Below are 23,678 nucleotides of genomic sequence, written 5' to 3'. Positions count from 1 at the left end.
CAACTTGCAGTTGAATCTGGAACCCCACAATCTGTAGTTGATTCTGAAACTCAACAGCCTGCAATTGTTTCTTCATTCCCACAACCTACAGTGGATTCTGACATCCAACAACTTGTAATTGATCCTGGAACCCCACAGCCTACAGTTGATTCTGGAACCCCACAATCTGTAGTTAATTCTGGAACTCAACACCCAGCGGTGGCTTCTTCAATCCCACAACCTGCAGTTGATTCTGGAACTCAACAGCCCGCACTTGTTTCTTTAATCCCACAACCTACAGTGGATTCTGACATCCAACAACTTGTAATCGATCCTGGAACCCCACAGACTACAGTTGATGCTGGAACTCAACAACCTGCAGTGGCTTCTTCAACCCCACAAATTTCAGTTGTTTCTGAAACCCCACAACTTGTAGTTGATTCTGGAACTCAACAGCCTGCAATTGTTTCTTTAATCCCACAACCTACAGTGGATTCTGACATCCAACAAGTTGTAATTGATCCTGGAACCCCACAGACTACAGTTGATGCTGGAACTCAACAGCCTGCAGTGGCTTCTTCAACCCAACAACTTGCAGTTGATTCTGGAACCCCACAACTTGTAGTTGATTCTGGAACTCAACAGACTGCAATTGTTTCTTCAATCCCACAACCTACAGTGGATTCTGACATCCAACAACTTGTAATTGATCCTGGAACCCCACAGCCTACAGTTGATGCTGGAACTCAACAACCTGCAGTGGCTTCCTCAACCCCACAACTTGCAGTTGAATCTGGAACCCCACAATCTGTAGTTGATTCTGAAACTCAACAGCCTGCAATTGTTTCTTCATTCCCACAACCTACAGTGGATTCTGACATCCAACAACTTGTAATTGATCTTGGAACCCCACAGCCTACAGTTGATTCTGCAACTCAACAGCCTGCAGTGGCTTCTTCAACCCCACAATCTGCAGTTGATTCTGGAACTCAACAGCCCGCACTTGTTTCTTTAATCCCACAAACTACATTGGATTCTGACATCCAACAACTTGTAATTGATCCTGGAACCCCACAGCCTTCAGTTGATGCTGGAACTCAACAGTCTGCAGTGGCTTCTTCAACCCAACAACTTGCAGTTGATTCTGGAACTCAACACCCAGCAGTGGCTTCTTCAATCCCACAACCTGCAGTTGATTCTGGAACCCCACAATCTGTAGTTGATTCTGAAACTCAACAGCCTGCAATTGTTTCTTCAATCCCACAACCTACAGTGGATTCTGACATCCAACAACTTGTAATTGATCCTGGAACCCCACAGCCTACAGTTGATGCTGGAACTCAACAGCCTGCAGTGGCTTCTTCAACCCAACAACTTGCAGTTGATTCTGGAACTCAACACCCAGCAGTGGCTTCTTCAATCCCACAACCTGCAGTTGATTCTGGAACCCCACAATCTGTAGTTGATTCTGAAACTCAACAGCCTGCAATTGTTTCTTCAATCCCACAACCTACAGTGGATTCTGACATCCAACAACTTGTAATTGATCCTGGAACCCCACAGCCTACAGTTGATTCTGGAACCCCACAATCTGTAGTTAATTCTGGAACTCAACACCCAGCGGTGGCTTCTTCAATCCCACAACCTGCAGTTGATTCTGGAACTCAACAGCCCGCACTTGTTTCTTTAATCCCACAACCTACAGTGGATTCTGACATCCAACATCTTGTAATTGATCCTGGAACCCCACAGCCTACAGTTGATGCTGGAACTCAACAACCTGCAGTGGCTTCTTCAACCCCACGAATTTCAGTTGTTTCTGAAACCCCACAACTTGTAGTTGATTCTGGAACTCAACAGCCTGCAATTGTTTCTTTAATCCCACAACCTACAGTGGATTCTGGCATCCAACAAGTTGTAATTGATCCTGGAACCCCACAGCCTACAGTTGATGCTGGAACTCAACAGTCTGCAGTGGCTTCTTCAACCCAACAACTTGCAGTTGATTCTGGAACTCAACACCCAGCAGTGGCTTCTTCAATCCCACAACCTGCAGTTGATTCTGGAACCCCACAATCTGTAGTTGATTCTGAAACTCAACAGCCTGCAATTTTTTCTTCAATCCCACAACCTACAGTGGATTCTGACATCCAACAACTTGTAATTGATCTTGGAACCCCACAGCCTACAGTTGATTCTGCAACTCAACACCCAGCGGTGGCTTCTTCAATCCCACAACCTGCAGTTGATTCTGGAACTCAACAGCCCGCACTTGTTTCTTTAATCCCACAAACTACAGTGGATTCTGACATCCAACAACTTGTAATTGATCCTGGAACCCCACAGCCTACAGTTGATGCTGGAACTCAACAGTCTGCAGTGGCTTCTTCAACCCAACAACTTGCAGTTGATTCTGGAACTCAACACCCAGCAGTGGCTTCTTCAATCCCACAACCTGCAGTTGATTCTGGAACCCCACAATCTGTAGTTGATTCTGAAACTCAACAGCCTGCAATTTTTTCTTCAATCCCACAACCTACAGTGGATTCTGACATCCAACATCTTGTAATTGATCCTGGAACCCCACAGCCTACAGTTGATGCTGGAACTCAACAACCTGCAGTGGCTTCTTCAACCCCACAACTTGCAGTTGAATCTGGAACCCCACAATCTGTAGTTGATTCTGGAACTCAACAGCCTGCAATTGTTTCTTCAATCCCACTACCTACAGTGGATTCTGATATCCAACAACTTGTAATTGATCCTGGAACCCCACAGCCTACAGTTGATGCTGGAACTCAACAACCTGCAGTGGCTTCTTCAACCCCACAACTTGCAGTTGAATCTGGAACCCCACAATCTGTAGTTGATTCTGGAACTCAACAGACTGCAATTGTTTCTTCAATCCCACAACCTACAGTGGATTCTGACATCCAACAACTTGTAATTGATCCTGGAACCCCACAGCCTACAGTTGATGCTGGAACTCAACAACCTGCAGTGGCTTCCTCAACCCCACAACTTGCAGTTGAATCTGGAACCCCACAATCTGTAGTTGATTCTGAAACTCAACAGCCTGCAATTGTTTCTTCATTCCCACAACCTACAGTGGATTCTGACATCCAACAACTTGTAATTGATCCTGGAACCCCACAGCCTACAGTTGATTCTGGAACCCCACAATCTGTAGTTAATTCTGGAACTCAACACCCAGCGGTGGCTTCTTCAATCCCACAACCTGCAGTTGATTCTGGAACTCAACAGCCCGCACTTGTTTCTTTAATCCCACAACCTACAGTGGATTCTGACATCCAACATCTTGTAATTGATCCTGGAACCCCACAGCCTACAGTTGATGCTGGAACTCAACAACCTGCAGTGGCTTCTTCAACCCCACGAATTTCAGTTGTTTCTGAAACCCCACAACTTGTAGTTGATTCTGGAACTCAACAGCCTGCAATTGTTTCTTTAATCCCACAACCTACAGTGGATTCTGGCATCCAACAAGTTGTAATTGATCCTGGAACCCCACAGCCTACAGTTGATGCTGGAACTCAACAGTCTGCAGTGGCTTCTTCAACCCAACAACTTGCAGTTGATTCTGGAACTCAACACCCAGCAGTGGCTTCTTCAATCCCACAACCTGCAGTTGATTCTGGAACCCCACAATCTGTAGTTGATTCTGAAACTCAACAGCCTGCAATTTTTTCTTCAATCCCACAACCTACAGTGGATTCTGACATCCAACAACTTGTAATTGATCTTGGAACCCCACAGCCTACAGTTGATTCTGCAACTCAACACCCAGCGGTGGCTTCTTCAATCCCACAACCTGCAGTTGATTCTGGAACTCAACAGCCCGCACTTGTTTCTTTAATCCCACAAACTACAGTGGATTCTGACATCCAACAACTTGTAATTGATCCTGGAACCCCACAGCCTACAGTTGATGCTGGAACTCAACAGTCTGCAGTGGCTTCTTCAACCCAACAACTTGCAGTTGATTCTGGAACTCAACACCCAGCAGTGGCTTCTTCAATCCCACAACCTGCAGTTGATTCTGGAACCCCACAATCTGTAGTTGATTCTGAAACTCAACAGCCTGCAATTTTTTCTTCAATCCCACAACCTACAGTGGATTCTGACATCCAACATCTTGTAATTGATCCTGGAACCCCACAGCCTACAGTTGATGCTGGAACTCAACAACCTGCAGTGGCTTCTTCAACCCCACAACTTGCAGTTGAATCTGGAACCCCACAATCTGTAGTTGATTCTGGAACTCAACAGCCTGCAATTGTTTCTTCAATCCCACTACCTACAGTGGATTCTGATATCCAACAACTTGTAATTGATCCTGGAACCCCACAGCCTACAGTTGATGCTGGAACTCAACAACCTGCAGTGGCTTCTTCAACCCCACAACTTGCAGTTGAATCTGGAACCCCACAATCTGTAGTTGATTCTGGAACTCAACAGCCCACACCTGTTTCTTTAATCCCACAACCTACAGTGGATTTTGACATCCAACAACTTGTAATTGATCTTGGAACCCCACAGCCTACAGTTGATTCTGCAACTCAACAGCCTGCAGTGGCTTCTTCAACCCCACAATCTGCAGTTGATTCTGGAAATCAACAGCCCGCACTTGTTTCTTTAATCCCACAAACTACAGTGGATTCTGACATCCAACAACTTGTAATTGATCCTGGAACCCCACAGCCTACAGTTGATGCTGGAACTCAACAGTCTGCAGTGGCTTCTTCAACCCAACAACTTGCAGTTGATTCTGGAACTCAACACCCAGCAGTGGCTTCTTCAATCCCACAACCTGCAGTTGATTCTGGAACCCCACAATCTGTAGTTGATTCTGAAACTCAACAGCCTGCAATTGTTTCTTCAATCCCACAACCTACAGTGGATTCTGACATCCAACAACTTGTAATCGATCCTGGAACCCCACAGCCTACAGTTGATGCTGGAACTCAACAACCTGCAGTGGCTTCCTCAACCCCACAACTTGCAGTTGAATCTGGAACCCCACAATCTGTAGTTGATTCTGAAACTCAACAGCCTGCAATTGTTTCTTCATTCCCACAACCTACAGTGGATTCTGACATCCAACAACTTGTAATTGATCCTGGAACCCCACAGCCTACAGTTGATTCTGGAACCCCACAATCTGTAGTTAATTCTGGAACTCAACACCCAGCGGTGGCTTTTTCAATCCCACAACCTGCAGTTGATTCTGGAACTCAACAGCCCGCACTTGTTTCTTTAATCCCACAACCTACAGTGGATTCTGACATCCAACAACTTGTAATTGATCCTGGAACCCCACAGCCTACAGTTGATGCTGGAACTCAACAGTCTGCAGTGGCTTCTTCAACCCAACAACTTGCAGTTGATTCTGGAACTCAACACCCAGCAGTGGCTTCTTCAATCCCACAACCTGCAGTTGATTCTGGAACCCCACAATCTGTAGTTGATTCTGAAACTCAACAGCCTGCAATTGTTTCTTCAATCCCACAACCTACAGTGGATTCTGACATCCAACAACTTGTAATCGATCCTGGAACCCCACAGCCTACAGTTGATGCTGGAACTCAACAGCCTGCAGTGGCTTCTTCAACCCAACAACTTGCAGTTGATTCTGGAACCCCACAACTTGTAGTTGATTCTGGAACTCAACAGACTGCAATTGTTTCTTCAATCCCACAACCTACAGTGGATTCTGACATCCAACAACTTGTAATTGATCCTGGAACCCCACAGCCTACAGTTGATGCTGGAACTCAACAACCTGCAGTGGCTTCCTCAACCCCACAACTTGCAGTTGAATCTGGAACCCCACAATCTGTAGTTGATTCTGAAACTCAACAGCCTGCAATTGTTTCTTCATTCCCACAACCTACAGTGGATTCTGACATCCAACAACTTGTAATTGATCCTGGAACCCCACAGCCTACAGTTGATTCTGGAACCCCACAATCTGTAGTTAATTCTGGAACTCAACACCCAGCGGTGGCTTCTTCAATCCCACAACCTGCAGTTGATTCTGGAACTCAACAGCCCGCACTTGTTTCTTTAATCCCACAACCTACAGTGGATTCTGACATCCAACAACTTGTAATCGATCCTGGAACCCCACAGACTACAGTTGATGCTGGAACTCAACAGCCTGCAGTGGCTTCTTCAACCCCACAAATTTCAGTTGTTTCTGAAACTCCACAACTTGTAGTTGATTCTGAAACTCAACAGCCTGCAATTGTTTCTTCAATCCCACAACCTACAGTGGATTCTGACATCCAACATCTTGTAATTGATCCTGGAACCCCACAGCCTACAGTTGATGCTGGAACTCAACAGTCTGCAGTGGCTTCTTCAACCCAACAACTTGCAGTTGATTCTGGAACTCAACACCCAGCAGTGGCTTCTTCAATCCCACAACCTGCAGTTGATTCTGGAACCCCACAATCTGTAGTTGATTCTGAAACTCAACAGCCTGCAATTTTTTCTTCAATCCCACAACCTACAGTGGATTCTGACATCCAACAACTTGTAATTGATCCTGGAACCCCACAGCCTACAGTTGATGCTGGAACTCAACAACCTGCAGTGGCTTCTTCAACCCCACAACTTGCAGGTGATTCTGAAACGCCACAATCTGTTGTTGATTCTGGAACTCAACACCCTGCAATTGTTTCTTTAATCCCACAACCTACAGTGGATTCTGACATCCAACAACTTTTAATTGATCCTGGAACCCCACAGCCTACAGTTGATGCTGGAACTCAACAACCTGCAGTGGCTTCTTCAACCCCACAACTTGTAGTTGAATCTGGAACCCCACAAGCTGTAGTTGATTCTGGAACTCAACAGCCCGCACTTGTTTCTTTAATCCAACAACCTACAGTGGATTCTGACATCCAACAACTTGTAATTGATCCTGGAACCCCACAGCCTACAGTTGATTCTGCAACTCAACAGCCCGCACTTGTTTCTTTAATCCCACAACCTACAGCGGTTTCTGACATCCAACAACTTGTAATTGATCCTGGAACCCCACAGCCTACAGTTGATTCTGGAACCCCACAATCTGTAGTTAATTCTGGAACTCAACACCCAGCGGTGGCTTCTTCAATCCCACAACTTGCAGTTGATTCTGGAACTCAACAGCCCGCACTTGTTTCTTTAATCCCACAACCTACAGTGGATTCTGACATCCAACAACTTGTAATTGATCCTGGAACCCCACAGCCTACAGTTGATGCTGCAACTCAACAACCTGCAGTGGCTTCTTCAACCCCACGAATTTCAGTTGTTTCTGAAACCCCACAACTTGTAGTTGATTCTGGAACTCAACAGCCTGCAATTGTTTCTTTAATCCCACAACCTACAGTGGATTCTGACATCCAACAAGTTGTAAGTGATCCTGGAACCCCACAGCCTACAGTTGATGCTGGAACTCAACAACCTGCAGTGGCTTCTTCAACCCCACAATCTGCAGTTGATTCTGGAACCCCACAATCTGTAGTTGAGTCTGGAACTCAACAGCCTGCAATTGTTTCTTCAATCCCACAACCTACAGTGGAATCTGACATCCAACAACTTTTAATTGATCCTGGAACCCCACAATCCGTAGTTGATTCTGGAACTCAACAGCCTGCAATTGTTTCTTTAATCCCACAACCTACAGTAGATTCTGACATCCAACACCTTTTAATTGATCCTGGAACCCCACAGCCGACAGTTGATTCTGCAACTCAACAGCCTGCAGTAGCTTCTTCAACCCCACAGCCTACAGTTGATTCTGGAACTCAACAGCCGGCAGTGGCTTCTTCAATCCCACAACCTGCAGTTGATTCTGAAACCCCACAATTTATAGTTGATTCTGAAACTCAACAGCCTGCAGTGGCTTCTTCAACCCCACAGCCTACAGTTGATTCTGGAACTCAACAGCCTGCAGTGGCTTCTTCAACCCCACAAATTTCAGTTGTTTCTGAAACCCCACAACTTGTAGTTGGTTTTGGAACTCAACAGCCTGCAATTGTGTCTTTAATCCCACAACCTTCAGTGGATTCTGACATCCAACAACTTGTAATTGATCCTGGATCCCCACAGCCTACAGTTGATGCTGGTACTCAAGAACCTGCAGTCGCTTCTTCAACCCCACAACTTGCAGTTGATTCTGGAACCTCACAATCTGTAGTTGATTCTGGAACTCAACAGCCTGCAATTGTTTCTTCAATCCCACAACCTACAGTGGATTCTGACATCCAACAACTTGTAATTGATCCTGGAACCCCACAGCCAACAGTTGATGCTGGAACTCAACAACCTGCAGTGGCTTCTTCAACCCCACAACTTGTAGTTGAATCTGGAACTCAACACCCAGCGGTGGCTTCTTCAATCCCGCAACCTGCAGTTGATTCTGGAACCCCACAGCCTACAGGTGATTCTGGAACTCAACAGCCTGCAGTGGCTTCTTCAACCCCACAGCCTACACTTGATTCTGGAACCCCACAATCTGTAGTTAATTCTGGAACTCAACACCCAGCGGTGGCTTCTTCAATCCCACAACCTGCAGTTGATTCTGGAACTCAACAGCCCGCACTTGTTTCTTTAATCCCACAACCTACAGTGGATTCTGACATCCAACAACTTGTAATTGATCCTGGAACCCCACAGCCTACAGTTGATGCTGGAACTCAACAACCTGCAGTGGCTTCTTCAACCCCACAAATTTCAGTTGTTTCTGAAACCCCACAACTTGTAGTTGATTCTGGAACTCAACAGCCTGCAATTGTTTCTTTAATCCCACAACCTACAGTGGATTCTGACATCCCACAACTTGTAATTGATCCTGGAACCCCACAGCCTACAGTTGATGCTGGAACTCAACAGCCTGCAGTGGCTTCTTCAACCCAACAACTTGTAGTTGATTCTGGAACTCAACAGACTGCAATTGTTTCTTCAATCCCACAACCTACAGTGGATTCTGACATCCAACAACTTGTAATTGATCCTGGAACCCCACAGCCTACAGTTGATGCTGGAACTCAACAACCTGCAGTGGCTTCCTCAACCCCACAACTTGCAGTTGAATCTGGAACCCCACAATCTGTAGTTGATTCTGAAACTCAACAGCCTGCAATTGTTTCTTCATTCCCACAACCTACAGTGGATTCTGACATCCAACAACTTGTAATTGATCCTGGAACCCCACAGCCTACAGTTGATTCTGGAACCCCACAATCTGTAGTTAATTCTGGAACTCAACACCCAGCGGTGGCTTCTTCAATCCCACAACCTGCAGTTGATTCTGGAACTCAACAGCCCGCACTTGTTTCTTTAATCCCACAACCTACAGTGGATTCTGACATCCAACATCTTGTAATTGATCCTGGAACCCCACAGCCTACAGTTGATGCTGGAACTCAACAACCTGCAGTGGCTTCTTCAACCCCACGAATTTCAGTTGTTTCTGAAACCCCACAACTTGTAGTTGATTCTGGAACTCAACAGCCTGCAATTGTTTCTTTAATCCCACAACCTACAGTGGATTCTGGCATCCAACAAGTTGTAATTGATCCTGGAACCCCACAGACTACAGTTGATGCTGGAACTCAACAACCTGCAGTGGCTTCTTCAACCCCACAACTTGCAGTTGAATCTGGAACCCCACAATCTGTAGTTGATTCTGGAACTCAACAGCCTGCAATTGTTTCTTCAATCCCACTACCTACAGTGGATTCTGATATCCAACAACTTGTAATTGATCCTGGAACCCCACAGCCTACAGTTGATGCTGGAACTCAACAACCTGCAGTGGCTTCTTCAACCCCACAACTTGCAGGTGAATCTGGAACCCCACAATCTGTTGTTGATTCTGGAACTCAACAGCCCACACCTGTTTCTTTAATCCCACAACCTACAGTGGATTTTGACATCCAACAACTTGTAATTGATCTTGGAACCCCACAGCCTACAGTTGAATCTGCAACTCAACAGCCTGCAGTGGCTTCTTCAACCCCACAATCTGCAGTTGATTCTGGAACTCAACAGCCCGCACTTGTTTCTTTAATCCCACAAACTACAGTGGATTCTGACATCCAACAACTTGTAATTGATCCTGGAACCCCACAGCCTACAGTTGATGCTGGAACTCAACAGTCTGCAGTGGCTTCTTCAACCCAACAACTTGCAGTTGATTTTGGAACTCAACACCCAGCAGTGGCTTCTTCAATCCCACAACCTGCAGTTGATTCTGGAACCCCACAATCTGTAGTTGATTCTGAAACTCAACAGCCTGCAATTGTTTCTTCAATCCCACAACCTACAGTGGATTCTGACATCCAACAACTTGTAATCGATCCTGGAACCCCACAGCCTACAGTTGATGCTGGAACTCAACAGCCTGCAGTGGCTTCTTCAACCCAACAACTTGCAGTTGATTCTGGAACCCCACAACTTGTAGTTGATTCTGGAACTCAACAGACTGCAATTGTTTCTTCAATCCCACAACCTACAGTGGATTCTGACATCCAACAACTTGTAATTGATCCTGGAACCCCACAGCCTACAGTTGATGCTGGAACTCAACAACCTGCAGTGGCTTCCTCAACCCCACAACTTGCAGTTGAATCTGGAACCCCACAATCTGTAGTTGATTCTGAAACTCAACAGCCTGCAATTGTTTCTTCATTCCCACAACCTACAGTGGATTCTGACATCCAACAACTTGTAATTGATCCTGGAACCCCACAGCCTACAGTTGATTCTGGAACCCCACAATCTGTAGTTAATTCTGGAACTCAACACCCAGCGGTGGCTTCTTCAATCCCACAACCTGCAGTTGATTCTGGAACTCAACAGCCCGCACTTGTTTCTTTAATCCCACAACCTACAGTGGATTCTGACATCCAACATCTTGTAATTGATCCTGGAACCCCACAGCCTACAGTTGATGCTGGAACTCAACAACCTGCAGTGGCTTCTTCAACCCCACGAATTTCAGTTGTTTCTGAAACCCCACAACTTGTAGTTGATTCTGGAACTCAACAGCCTGCAATTGTTTCTTTAATCCCACAACCTACAGTGGATTCTGGCATCCAACAAGTTGTAATTGATCCTGGAACCCCACAGCCTACAGTTGATGCTGGAACTCAACAGTCTGCAGTGGCTTCTTCAACCCAACAACTTGCAGTTGATTCTGGAACTCAACACCCAGCAGTGGCTTCTTCAATCCCACAACCTGCAGTTGATTCTGGAACCCCACAATCTGTAGTTGATTCTGAAACTCAACAGCCTGCAATTTTTTCTTCAATCCCACAACCTACAGTGGATTCTGACATCCAACAACTTGTAATTGATCTTGGAACCCCACAGCCTACAGTTGATTCTGCAACTCAACACCCAGCGGTGGCTTCTTCAATCCCACAACCTGCAGTTGATTCTGGAACTCAACAGCCCGCACTTGTTTCTTTAATCCCACAACCTACAGTGGATTCTGACATCCAACATCTTGTAATTGATCCTGGAACCCCACAGCCTACAGTTGATGCTGGAACTCAACAACCTGCAGTGGCTTCTTCAACCCCACAACTTTCAGTTGAATCTGGAACCCCAAAATCTGTAGTTGATTCTGAAACTCAACAGCCTGCAATTGTTTCTTCAATCCCACAACCTACAGTGGATTCTGACATCCAACAACTTGTAATTGATCCTGGAACCCCACAGCCTACAGTTGATGCTGGAACTCAACAACCTGCAGTGGCTTCTTCAACCCCACAACTTGCAGGTGATTCTGAAACGCCACAATCTGTTGTTGATTCTGGAACTCAACAGCCTGCAATTGTTTCTTCAATCCCACAACATACAGTGGATTCTGACATCCAACAACTTGTAATTGATCCTGGAAACCCACAGCCTACAGTTGATGCTGGAACTCAACAACCTGCAGTGGCTTCTTCAACCCCACAACTTGTAGTTGAATCTGGAACCCCACAATCTGTTGTTGATTCTGGAACTCAACAGCCTGCAATTGTTTCTTCAATCCCACAACCTACAGTGGATTCTGACATCCAACAACTTGTAATTGATCCTGGAACCCCACAGCCTACAGTTGATGCTGGAACTCAACAACCTGCAGTGGCTTCTTCAACCCCACAACTTGAAGGTGATTCTGAAACGCCACAATCTGTTGTTGATTCTGGAACTCAACAGCCTGCAATTGTTTCTTTAATCCCACAACCTACAGTGGATTCTGACATCCAACAACTTTTAATTGATCCTGGAACCCCACAGCCTACAGTTGATGCTGGAACTCAACAACCTGCAGTGGCTTCTTCAACCCCACAACTTGTAGTTGAATCTGGAACCCCACAATCTGTAGTTGATTCTGGAACTCAACAGCCCGCACTTGTTTCTTTAATCCCACAACCTACAGTGGATTCTGACATCCAACAACTTGTAATTGATCCTGGAACCCCACAGCCTACAGTTGATTCTGCAACTCAACAGCCCGCACTTGTTTCTTTAATCCCACAACCTACAGCGGTTTCTGACATCCAACAACTTGTAATTGATCCTGGAACCCCACAGCCTACAGTTGATTCTGGAACCCCACAATCTGTAGTTAATTCTGGAACTCAACACCCAGCGGTGGCTTCTTCAATCCCACAACTTGCAGTTGATTCTGGAACTCAACAGCCCGCACTTGTTTCTTTAATCCCACAACCTACAGTGGATTCTGACATCCAACAACTTGTAATTGATCCTGGAACCCCACAGCCTACAGTTGATGCTGGAACTCAACAACCTGCAGTGGCTTCTTCAACCCCACGAATTTCAGTTGTTTCTGAAACCCCACAACTTGTAGTTGATTCTGGAACTCAACAGCCTGCAATTGTTTCTTTAATCCCACAACCTACAGTGGATTCTGACATCCAACAAGTTGTAAGTGATCCTGGAACCCCACAGCCTACAGTTGATGCTGGAACTCAACAACCTGCAGTGGCTTCTTCAACCCCACAATCTGCAGTTGATTCTGGAACCCCACAATCTGTAGTTGAGTCTGGAACTCAACAGCCTGCAATTGTTTCTTCAATCCCACAACCTACAGTGGAATCTGACATCCAACAACTTTTAATTGATCCTGGAACCCCACAATCCGTAGTTGATTCTGGAACTCAACAGCCTGCAATTGTTTCTTTAATCCCACAACCTACAGTAGATTCTGACATCCAACACCTTTTAATTGATCCTGGAACCCCACAGCCTACAGTTGATTCTGCAACTCAACAGCCTGCAGTAGCTTCTTCAACCCCACAGCCTACAGTTGATTCTGGAACTCAACAGCCGGCAGTGGCTTCTTCAATCCCACAACCTGCAGTTGATTCTAGAACCCCACAATTTATAGTTGATTCTGAAACTCAACAGCCTGCAGTGGCTTCTTCAACCCCACAGCCTACAGTTGATTCTGGAACTCAACAGCCTGCAGTGGCTTCTTCAACCCCACAAATTTCAGTTGTTTCTGAAACCCCACAACTTGTAGTTGGTTTTGGAACTCAACAGCCTGCAATTGTGTCTTTAATCCCACAACCTTCAGTGGATTCTGACATCCAACAACTTGTAATTGATCCTGGATCCCCACAGCCTACAGTTGATGCTGGAACTCAAGAACCTGCAGTGGCTTCTTCAACCCCACAACTTGTAGTTGAATCTGGAACTCAACACCCAGCGGTGGCTTCTTCAATCCCACAACCTGCAGTTGATTCTGGAACTCAACAGCCCGCACTTGTTTCTTTAATCCCACAACCTACAGTGGATTCTGACATCCAACAACTTGTAATTGATCCTGGAACCCCACAGCCTACAGTTGATTCTGCAACTCAACAGCCTGCAGTGGCTTCTTCAACCCCACAGCCTACAGTTGATTCTGGAACCCCACAATCTGTAGTTAATTCTGGAACTCAACACCCAGCGGTGGCTTCTTCAATCCCACAACCTGCAGTTGATTCTGGAACTCAACAGCCCGCACTTGTTTCTTTAATCCCACAACCTACAGTGGATTCTGACATCCAACATCTTGTAATTGATCCTGGAACCCCACAGCCTACAGTTGATGCTGGAACTCAACAACCTGCAGTGGCTTCTTCAACCCCACGAATTTCAGTTGTTTCTGAAACCCCACAACTTGTAGTTGATTCTGGAACTCAACAGCCTGCAATTGTTTCTTTAATCCCACAACCTACAGTGGATTCTGGCATCCAACAAATTGTAATTGATCCTGGAACCCCACAGACTACAGTTGATGCTGGAACTCAACAGCCTGCAGTGGCTTCTTCAACCCCACAAATTTCAGTTGTTTCTGAAACTCCACAACTTGTAGTTGATTCTGAAACTCAACAGCCTGCAATTGTTTCTTCAATCCCACAACCTACAGTGGATTCTGACATCCAACAACTTGTAATTGATCCTGGAACCCCACAGCCTACAGTTGATGCTGGAACTCAACAACCTGCAGTGGCTTCTTCAACCCCACAACTTGCAGTTGAATCTGGAACCCCACAATCTGTAGTTGATTCTGGAACTCAACAGCCTGCAATTGTTTCTTCAATCCCACTACCTACAGTGGATTCTGATATCCAACAACTTGTAATTGATCCTGGAACTCCACAGCCTACAGTTGATGCTGGAACTCAACAACCTGCAGTGGCTTCTTCAACCCCACAACTTGCAGTTGAATCTGGAACCCCACAATCTGTAGTTGATTCTGGAACTCAACAGCCCACACCTGTTTCTTTAATCCCACAACCTACAGTGGATTTTGACATCCAACAACTTGTAATTGATCTTGGAATCCCACAGCCTACAGTTGATTCTGCAACTCAACAGCCTGCAGTGGCTTCTTCAACCCCACAATCTGCAGTTGATTCTGGAACTCAACAGCCCGCACTTGTTTCTTTAATCCCACAAACTACAGTGGATTCTGACATCCAACAACTTGTAATTGATCCTGGAACCCCACAGCCTACAGTTGATGCTGGAACTCAACAGTCTGCAGTGGCTTCTTCAACCCAACAACTTGCAGTTGATTCTGGAACTCAACACCCAGCAGTGGCTTCTTCAATCCCACAACCTGCAGTTGATTCTGGAACCCCACAATCTGTAGTTGATTCTGAAACTCAACAGCCTGCAATTGTTTCTTCAATCCCACAACCTACAGTGGATTCTGACATCCAACAACTTGTAATCGATCCTGGAACCCCACAGCCTACAGTTGATGCTGGAACTCAACAACCTGCAGTGGCTTCTTCAACCCCACAACTTGAAGGTGATTCTGAAACGCCACAATCTGTTGTTGATTCTGGAACTCAACAGCCTGCAATTGTTTCTTTAATCCCACAACCTACAGTGGATTCTGACATCCAACAACTTTTAATTGATCCTGGAACCCCACAGCCTACAGTTGATGCTGGAACTCAACAACCTGCAGTGGCTTCTTCAACCCCACAACTTGTAGTTGAATCTGGAACCCCACAATCTGTAGTTGATTCTGGAACTCAACAGCCCGCACTTGTTTCTTTAATCCCACAACCTACAGTGGATTCTGACATCCAACAACTTGTAATTGATCCTGGAACCCCACAGCCTACAGTTGATTCTGCAACTCAACAGCCCGCACTTGTTTCTTTAATCCCACAACCTACAGCGGTTTCTGACATCCAACAACTTGTAATTGATCCTGGAACCCCACAGCCTACAGTTGATTCTGGAACCCCACAATCTGTAGTTAATTCTGGAACTCAACACCCAGCGGTGGCTTCTTCAATCCCACAACTTGCAGTTGATTCTGGAACTCAACAGCCCGCACTTGTTTCTTTAATCCCACAACCTACAGTGGATTCTGACATCCAACAACTTGTAATTGATCCTGGAACCCCACAGCCTACAGTTGATGCTGGAACTCAACAACCTGCAGTGGCTTCTTCAACCCCACGAATTTCAGTTGTTTCTGAAACCCCACAACTTGTAGTTGATTCTGGAACTCAACAGCCTGCAATTGTTTCTTTAATCCCACAACCTACAGTGGATTCTGACATCCAACAAGTTGTAAGTGATCCTGGAACCCCACAGCCTACAGTTGATGCTGGAACTCAACAACCTGCAGTGGCTTCTTCAACCCCACAATCTGCAGTTGATTCTGGAACCCCACAATCTGTAGTTGAGTCTGGAACTCAACAGCCTGCAATTGTTTCTTCAATCCCACAACCTACAGTGGAATCTGACATCCAACAACTTTTAATTGATCCTGGAACCCCACAATCCGTAGTTGATTCTGGAACTCAACAGCCTGCAATTGTTTCTTTAATCCCACAACCTACAGTAGATTCTGACATCCAACACCTTTTAATTGATCCTGGAACCCCACAGCCTACAGTTGATTCTGCAACTCAACAGCCTGCAGTAGCTTCTTCAACCCCACAGCCTACAGTTGATTCTGGAACTCAACAGCCGGCAGTGGCTTCTTCAATCCCACAACCTGCAGTTGATTCTAGAACCCCACAATTTATAGTTGATTCTGAAACTCAACAGCCTGCAGTGGCTTCTTCAACCCCACAGCCTACAGTTGATTCTGGAACTCAACAGCCTGCAGTGGCTTCTTCAACCCCACAAATTTCAGTTGTTTCTGAAACCCCACAACTTGTAGTTGGTTTTGGAACTCAACAGCCTGCAATTGTGTCTTTAATCCCACAACCTTCAGTGGATTCTGACATCCAACAACTTGTAATTGATCCTGGATCCCCACAGCCTACAGTTGATGCTGGAACTCAAGAACCTGCAGTGGCTTCTTCAACCCCACAACTTGTAGTTGAATCTGGAACTCAACACCCAGCGGTGGCTTCTTCAATCCCACAACCTGCAGTTGATTCTGGAACTCAACAGCCCGCACTTGTTTCTTTAATCCCACAACCTACAGTGGATTCTGACATCCAACAACTTGTAATTGATCCTGGAACCCCACAGCCTACAGTTGATTCTGCAACTCAACAGCCTGCAGTGGCTTCTTCAACCCCACAGCCTACAGTTGATTCTGGAACCCCACAATCTGTAGTTAATTCTGGAACTCAACACCCAGCGGTGGCTTCTTCAATCCCACAACCTGCAGTTGATTCTGGAACTCAACAGCCCGCACTTGTTTCTTTAATCCCACAACCTACAGTGGATTCTGACATCCAACATCTTGTAATTGATCCTGGAACCCCACAGCCTACAGTTGATGCTGGAACTCAACAACCTGCAGTGGCTTCTTCAACCCCACGAATTTCAGTTGTTTCTGAAACCCCACAACTTGTAGTTGATTCTGGAACTCAACAGCCTGCAATTGTTTCTTTAATCCCACAACCTACAGTGGATTCTGGCATCCAACAAATTGTAATTGATCCTGGAACCCCACAGACTACAGTTGATGCTGGAACTCAACAGCCTGCAGTGGCTTCTTCAACCCCACAAATTTCAGTTGTTTCTGAAACTCCACAACTTGTAGTTGATTCTGAAACTCAACAGCCTGCAATTGTTTCTTCAATCCCACAACCTACAGTGGATTCTGACATCCAACAACTTGTAATTGATCCTGGAACCCCACAGCCTACAGTTGATGCTGGAACTCAACAACCTGCAGTGGCTTCTTCAACCCCACAACTTGCAGTTGAATCTGGAACCCCACAATCTGTAGTTGATTCTGGAACTCAACAGCCTGCAATTGTTTCTTCAATCCCACTACCTACAGTGGATTCTGATATCCAACAACTTGTAATTGATCCTGGAACTCCACAGCCTACAGTTGATGCTGGAACTCAACAACCTGCAGTGGCTTCTTCAACCCCACAACTTGCAGTTGAATCTGGAACCCCACAATCTGTAGTTGATTCTGGAACTCAACAGCCCACACCTGTTTCTTTAATCCCACAACCTACAGTGGATTTTGACATCCAACAACTTGTAATTGATCTTGGAATCCCACAGCCTACAGTTGATTCTGCAACTCAACAGCCTGCAGTGGCTTCTTCAACCCCACAATCTGCAGTTGATTCTGGAACTCAACAGCCCGCACTTGTTTCTTTAATCCCACAAACTACAGTGGATTCTGACATCCAACAACTTGTAATTGATCCTGGAACCCCACAGCCTACAGTTGATGCTGGAACTCAACAGTCTGCAGTGGCTTCTTCAACCCAACAACTTGCAGTTGATTCTGGAACTCAACACCCAGCAGTGGCTTCTTCAATCCCACAACCTGCAGTTGATTCTGGAACCCCACAATCTGTAGTTGATTCTGAAACTCAACAGCCTGCAATTGTTTCTTCAATCCCACAACCTACAGTGGATTCTGACATCCAACAACTTGTAATCGATCCTGGAACCCCACAGCCTACAGTTGATGCTGGAACTCAACAACCTGCAGTGGCTTCTTCAACCCCACAACTTTCAGTTGAATCTGAAACCCCAAAATCTGTAGTTGATTCTGAAACTCAACCGCCTGCAATTGTTTCTTCAATCCCACAACCTACAGGGGATTCTGACATCCAAAAACTTGTAATTGATCCTGGAACCCCACAGCCTACAGTTGATGCTGGAACTCAACAACCTGCAGTGGCTTCTTCAACCCCACAACTTTCAGTTGAATCTGGAACCCCAAAATCTGTAGTTGATTCTGAAACTCAACAGCCTGCAATTGTTTCTTCAATCCCACAACCTACAGTGGATTCTGACATCCAACAACTTGTAATTGATCCTGGAACCCCACAGCCTACAGTTGATGCTGGAACTCAACAACCTGCAGTGGCTTCTCCAACCCCACAACTTTCAGTTGTTTCTGAAACCCCACAATTTGGAGTTGATTCTGGAACTCAACAGCCTGCAATTGTTTCTTTAATCCCACAACCTACAGTGGATTCTGACATCCAACAACTTGTAATTGATCCTGGAACCCCACAGCCTACAGTTGATGCTGGAACTCAACAACCTGCAGTGGCTTCTTCAACCCCACAACTTGCAGGTGATTCTGAAACGCCACAATCTGTTGTTGATTCTGGAACTCAACAGCCTGCAATTGTTTCTTCAATCCCACTACCTACAGTGGATTCTGACATCCAACAACTTGTAATTGATCCTGGAACCCCACAGCTTACAGTTGATGCTGGAACTCAACAACCTGCAGTGGCTTCTTCAACCCCACAACTTGTAGTTGATTCTGGAACTCAACAGCCTGCAATTGTTTCTTTAATCCCACAACCTACAGTGGATTCTGACATCCAACAACTTGTAATTGATCCTGGAACCCCACAGCCTACAGTTGATGCTGGAACTCAACAACCTGCAGTGGCTTCTTCAACCCCACAACTTTCAGTTGAATCTGGAACCCCAAAATCTGTAGTTGATTCTGAAACTCAACAGCCTGCAATTGTTTCTTCAATCCCACAACCTACAGTGGATTCTGACATCCAAAAACTTGTAATTGATCCTGGAACCCCACAGCCTACAGTTGATTCTGGAACCCCACAATCTGTAGTTAATTCTGGAACTCAACACCCAGCGGTGGCTTCTTCAATCCCACAACTTGCAGTTGATTCTGGAACTCAACAGCCCGCACTTGTTTCTTTAATCCCACAACCTACAGTGGATTCTGACATCCAACAACTTGTAATTGATCCTGGAACCCCACAGCCTACAGTTGATGCTGGAACTCAACAACCTGCAGTGGCTTCTTCAACCCCACAACTTGAAGGTGATTCTGAAACGCCACAATCTGTTGTTGATTCTGGAACTCAACAGCCTGCAATTGTTTCTTTAATCCCACAACCTACAGTGGATTCTGACATCCAACAACTTGTAATTGATCCTGGAACCCCACAGCCTACAGTTGATGCTGGAACTCAACAGCCTGCAGTGGCTTCTTCAACCCAACAACTTGCAGTTGATTCTGGAACCCCACAACTTGTAGTTGATTCTGGAACTCAACAGACTGCAATTGTTTCTTCAATCCCACAACCTACAGTGGATTCTGACATCCAACAACTTGTAATTGATCCTGGAACCCCACAGCCTACAGTTGATTCTGGAACCCCACAATCTGTAGTTAATTCTGGAACTCAACACCCAGCGGTGGCTTCTTCAATCCCACAACCTGCAGTTGATTCTGGAACTCAACAGCCCGCACTTGTTTCTTTAATCCCACAACCTATAGTGGATTCTGACATCCAACAACTTGTAATTGATCCTGGAACCCCACAGCCTACAGTTGATGCTGGAACTCAACAGCCTGCAGTGGCTTCTTCAACCCCACAAATTTCAGTTGTTTCTGAAACTCCACAACTTGTAGTTGATTCTGAAACTCAACAGCCTGCAATTGTTTATTCAATCCCACAACCTACAGTGGATTCTGACATCCAACAACTTGTAATTGATCCTGGAACCCCACAGCCTACAGTTGATGCTGGAACTCAACAACCTGCAGTGGCTTCTTCAACCCCACAACTTGTAGTTGAATCTGGAACCCCACAATCTGTAGTTGATTCTGGAACTCAACAGCCCGCACTTGTTTCTTTAATCCCACAACCTACAGTGGATTCTGATATCCAACAACTTGTAATTGATCCTGGAACCCCACAGACTACAGTCGATTCTGCATCTCAACAGCCTGCCGTGGCTTCTTCAACCCCACAGCCTACAGTTGATTCTGGAACTCAACAGCCTTCAGTGGCTTCTTCAACCCCACAACTTGCAGTTGATTCTGGAACCCCACAATCTGTAGTTAATTCTGGAACTCAACACCCAGCGGTGGCTTCTTCAATCCCACAACCTGCAGTTGATTCTGGAACTCAACAGCCCGCACTTGTTTCTTTAATCCCACAACCTACAGTGGATTCTGACATCCAACAACTTGTAATTGATCCTGGAACCCCACAGCCTACAGTTGATGCTGGAACTCAACAGCCTGCAGTGGCTTCTTCAACCCCACAAATTTCAGTTGTTTCTGAAACTCCACAACTTGTAGTTGATTCTGAAACTCAACAGCCTGCAATTGTTTATTCAATCCCACAACCTACAGTGGATTCTGACATCCAACAACTTGTAATTGATCCTGGAACCCCACAGCCTACAGTTGATGCTGGAACTCAACAACCTGCAGTGGCTTCTTCAACCCCACAACTTGTAGTTGAATCTGGAACCCCACAATCTGTAGTTGATTCTGGAACTCAACAGCCCGCACTTGTTTCTTTAATCCCACAACCTACAGTGGATTCTGATATCCAACAACTTGTAATTGATCCTGGAACCCCACAGACTACAGTCGATTCTGCATCTCAACAGCCTGCCGTGGCTTCTTCAACCCCACAGCCTACAGTTGATTCTGGAACTCAACAGCCTTCAGTGGCTTCTTCAACCCCACAACTTGCAGTTGATTCTGGAACCCCACAATCTGTAGTTAATTCTGGAACTCAACACCCAGCGGTGGCTTCTTCAATCCCACAACCTGCAGTTGATTCTGGAACCCCACAGCCTACAGTTGATGCTGGAACTCAACAACCTGCAGTGGCTTCTTCAACCCCACAACTTGTAGTTGAATCTGGAACCCCACAATCTGTAGTTGATTCTGGAAATCAACAGCCCGCACTTGTTTCTTTAATCCCACAACCTACAGTGGATTCTGACATCCAACAACTTGTAATTGATCCTGGAACCCCACAGCCTACAGTTGATGCTGGAACTCAACAACCTGCAGTGGCTTCTTCAATCCCACAATCTGCAGTTGATTCTGGAACTCAACAGCCCGCACTTGTTTCTTTAATCCCACAACCTACAGTGGATTCTGACATCCAACAACTTTTAATTGATCCTGGAACCCCACAGCCTACAGTTGATGCTGGAACCCCACAATCTGTAGTTAATTCTGGAACTCAACACCCAGCGGTGGCTTCTTCAATCCCACAACCTGCAGTTGATTCTGGAACTCAACAGCCCGCACTTGTTTCTTTAATCCCACAACCTACAGTGGATTCTGACATCCAACAACTTTTAATTGATCCTGGAACCCCACAGCCTACAGTTGATTCTGCAACTCAACAGCCTGCAGTGGCTTCTTCAACCCCACAATCTGCAGTTGATTCTGGAACTCAACAGCCCGCACTTGTTTCTTTAATCCCACAACCTACAGCGGATTCTGACATCCAACAACTTGTAATTGATCCTGGAACCCCACAGCCTACAATTGATGCTGGAACTCAACAACCTGCAGTGGCTTCTTCAACCCCACGAATTTCAGTTGTTTCTGAAACCCCACAACTTGTAGTTGATTCTGGAACTCAACAGCCTGCAATTGTTTCTTCAATCCCACAACCTACAGTGGATTCTGACATCCAACAACTTGTAATTGATCCTGGAACCCCACAGCTTACAGTTGATGCTGGAACTCAACAACCTGCAGTGGCTTCTTCAACCCCACAACTTGCACTTGTTTCTGAAACCTCACAACTTGTAGTTGATTCTGGAACTCAACAGCCTGCAATTGTTTCTTCAATCCCACAACCTACAGTGGATTCTGACATCCAACAACTTGTAATTGATCCTGGAACCCCACAGCTTACAGTTGATGCTGGAACTCAACAACCTGCAGTGGCTTCTTCAACCCCACAACTTGCAGTTGAATCTGGAACCCCACAATCTGTACTTGATTCTGGAACTCAACAGCCCGCAATTGTTTCTTTAATCCCACAACCTACAGCGGATTCTGACATCCAACAACTTGTAATTAATCCTGGAACCCCACAGCCTACAGTTGATTCTGCAACTCAACAGCCTGCAGTGGCTTCTTCAACCGCACAGCCTACAGTTGATTCTGGAACTCAACAGTCTGCAGTGGCTTCTTCAACCCCACAGCCTACAGTTGATGCTGGAACTCAACAACCTGCAGTGGCTTCTTCAACCCCACAACTTGCACTTGTTTCTGAAACCTCACAACTTGTAGTTGATTCTGGAACTCAACAGCCTGCAATTGTTTCTTCAATCCCACAACCTACAGTGGATTCTGACATCCAACAACTTGTAATTGATCCTGGAACCCCACAGCCTACAGTTGATGCTGGAACTCAACAGCCTGCAGTGGCTTCTTCAACCCCACAAATTTCAGTTGTTTCTGAAACTCCACAACTTGTAGTTGATTCTGAAACTCAACAGCCTGCAATTGTTTATTCAATCCCACAACCTACAGTGGATTCTGACATCCAACAACTTGTAATTGATCCTGGAACCCCACAGCCTACAGTTGATGCTGGAACTCAACAACCTGCAGTGGCTTCTTCAACCCCACAACTTGTAGTTGAATCTGGAACCCCACAATCTGTAGTTGATTCTGGAACTCAACAGCCCGCACTTGTTTCTTTAATCCCACAACCTACAGTGGATTCTGATATCCAACAACTTGTAATTGATCCTGGAACCCCACAGACTACAGTCGATTCTGCATCTCAACAGCCTGCCGTGGCTTCTTCAACCCCACAGCCTACAGTTGATTCTGGAACTCAACAGCCTTCAGTGGCTTCTTCAACCCCACAACTTGCAGTTGATTCTGGAACCCCACAATCTGTAGTTAATTCTGGAACTCAACACCCAGCGGTGGCTTCTTCAATCCC

Source organism: Tenebrio molitor, chromosome 6 (genome assembly GCF_963966145.1).
Source record: "Tenebrio molitor chromosome 6, icTenMoli1.1, whole genome shotgun sequence".
Classification (NCBI taxonomy): domain Eukaryota; kingdom Metazoa; phylum Arthropoda; class Insecta; order Coleoptera; family Tenebrionidae; genus Tenebrio; species Tenebrio molitor.
Note: the sequence above shows the minus strand (reverse complement) of the source record.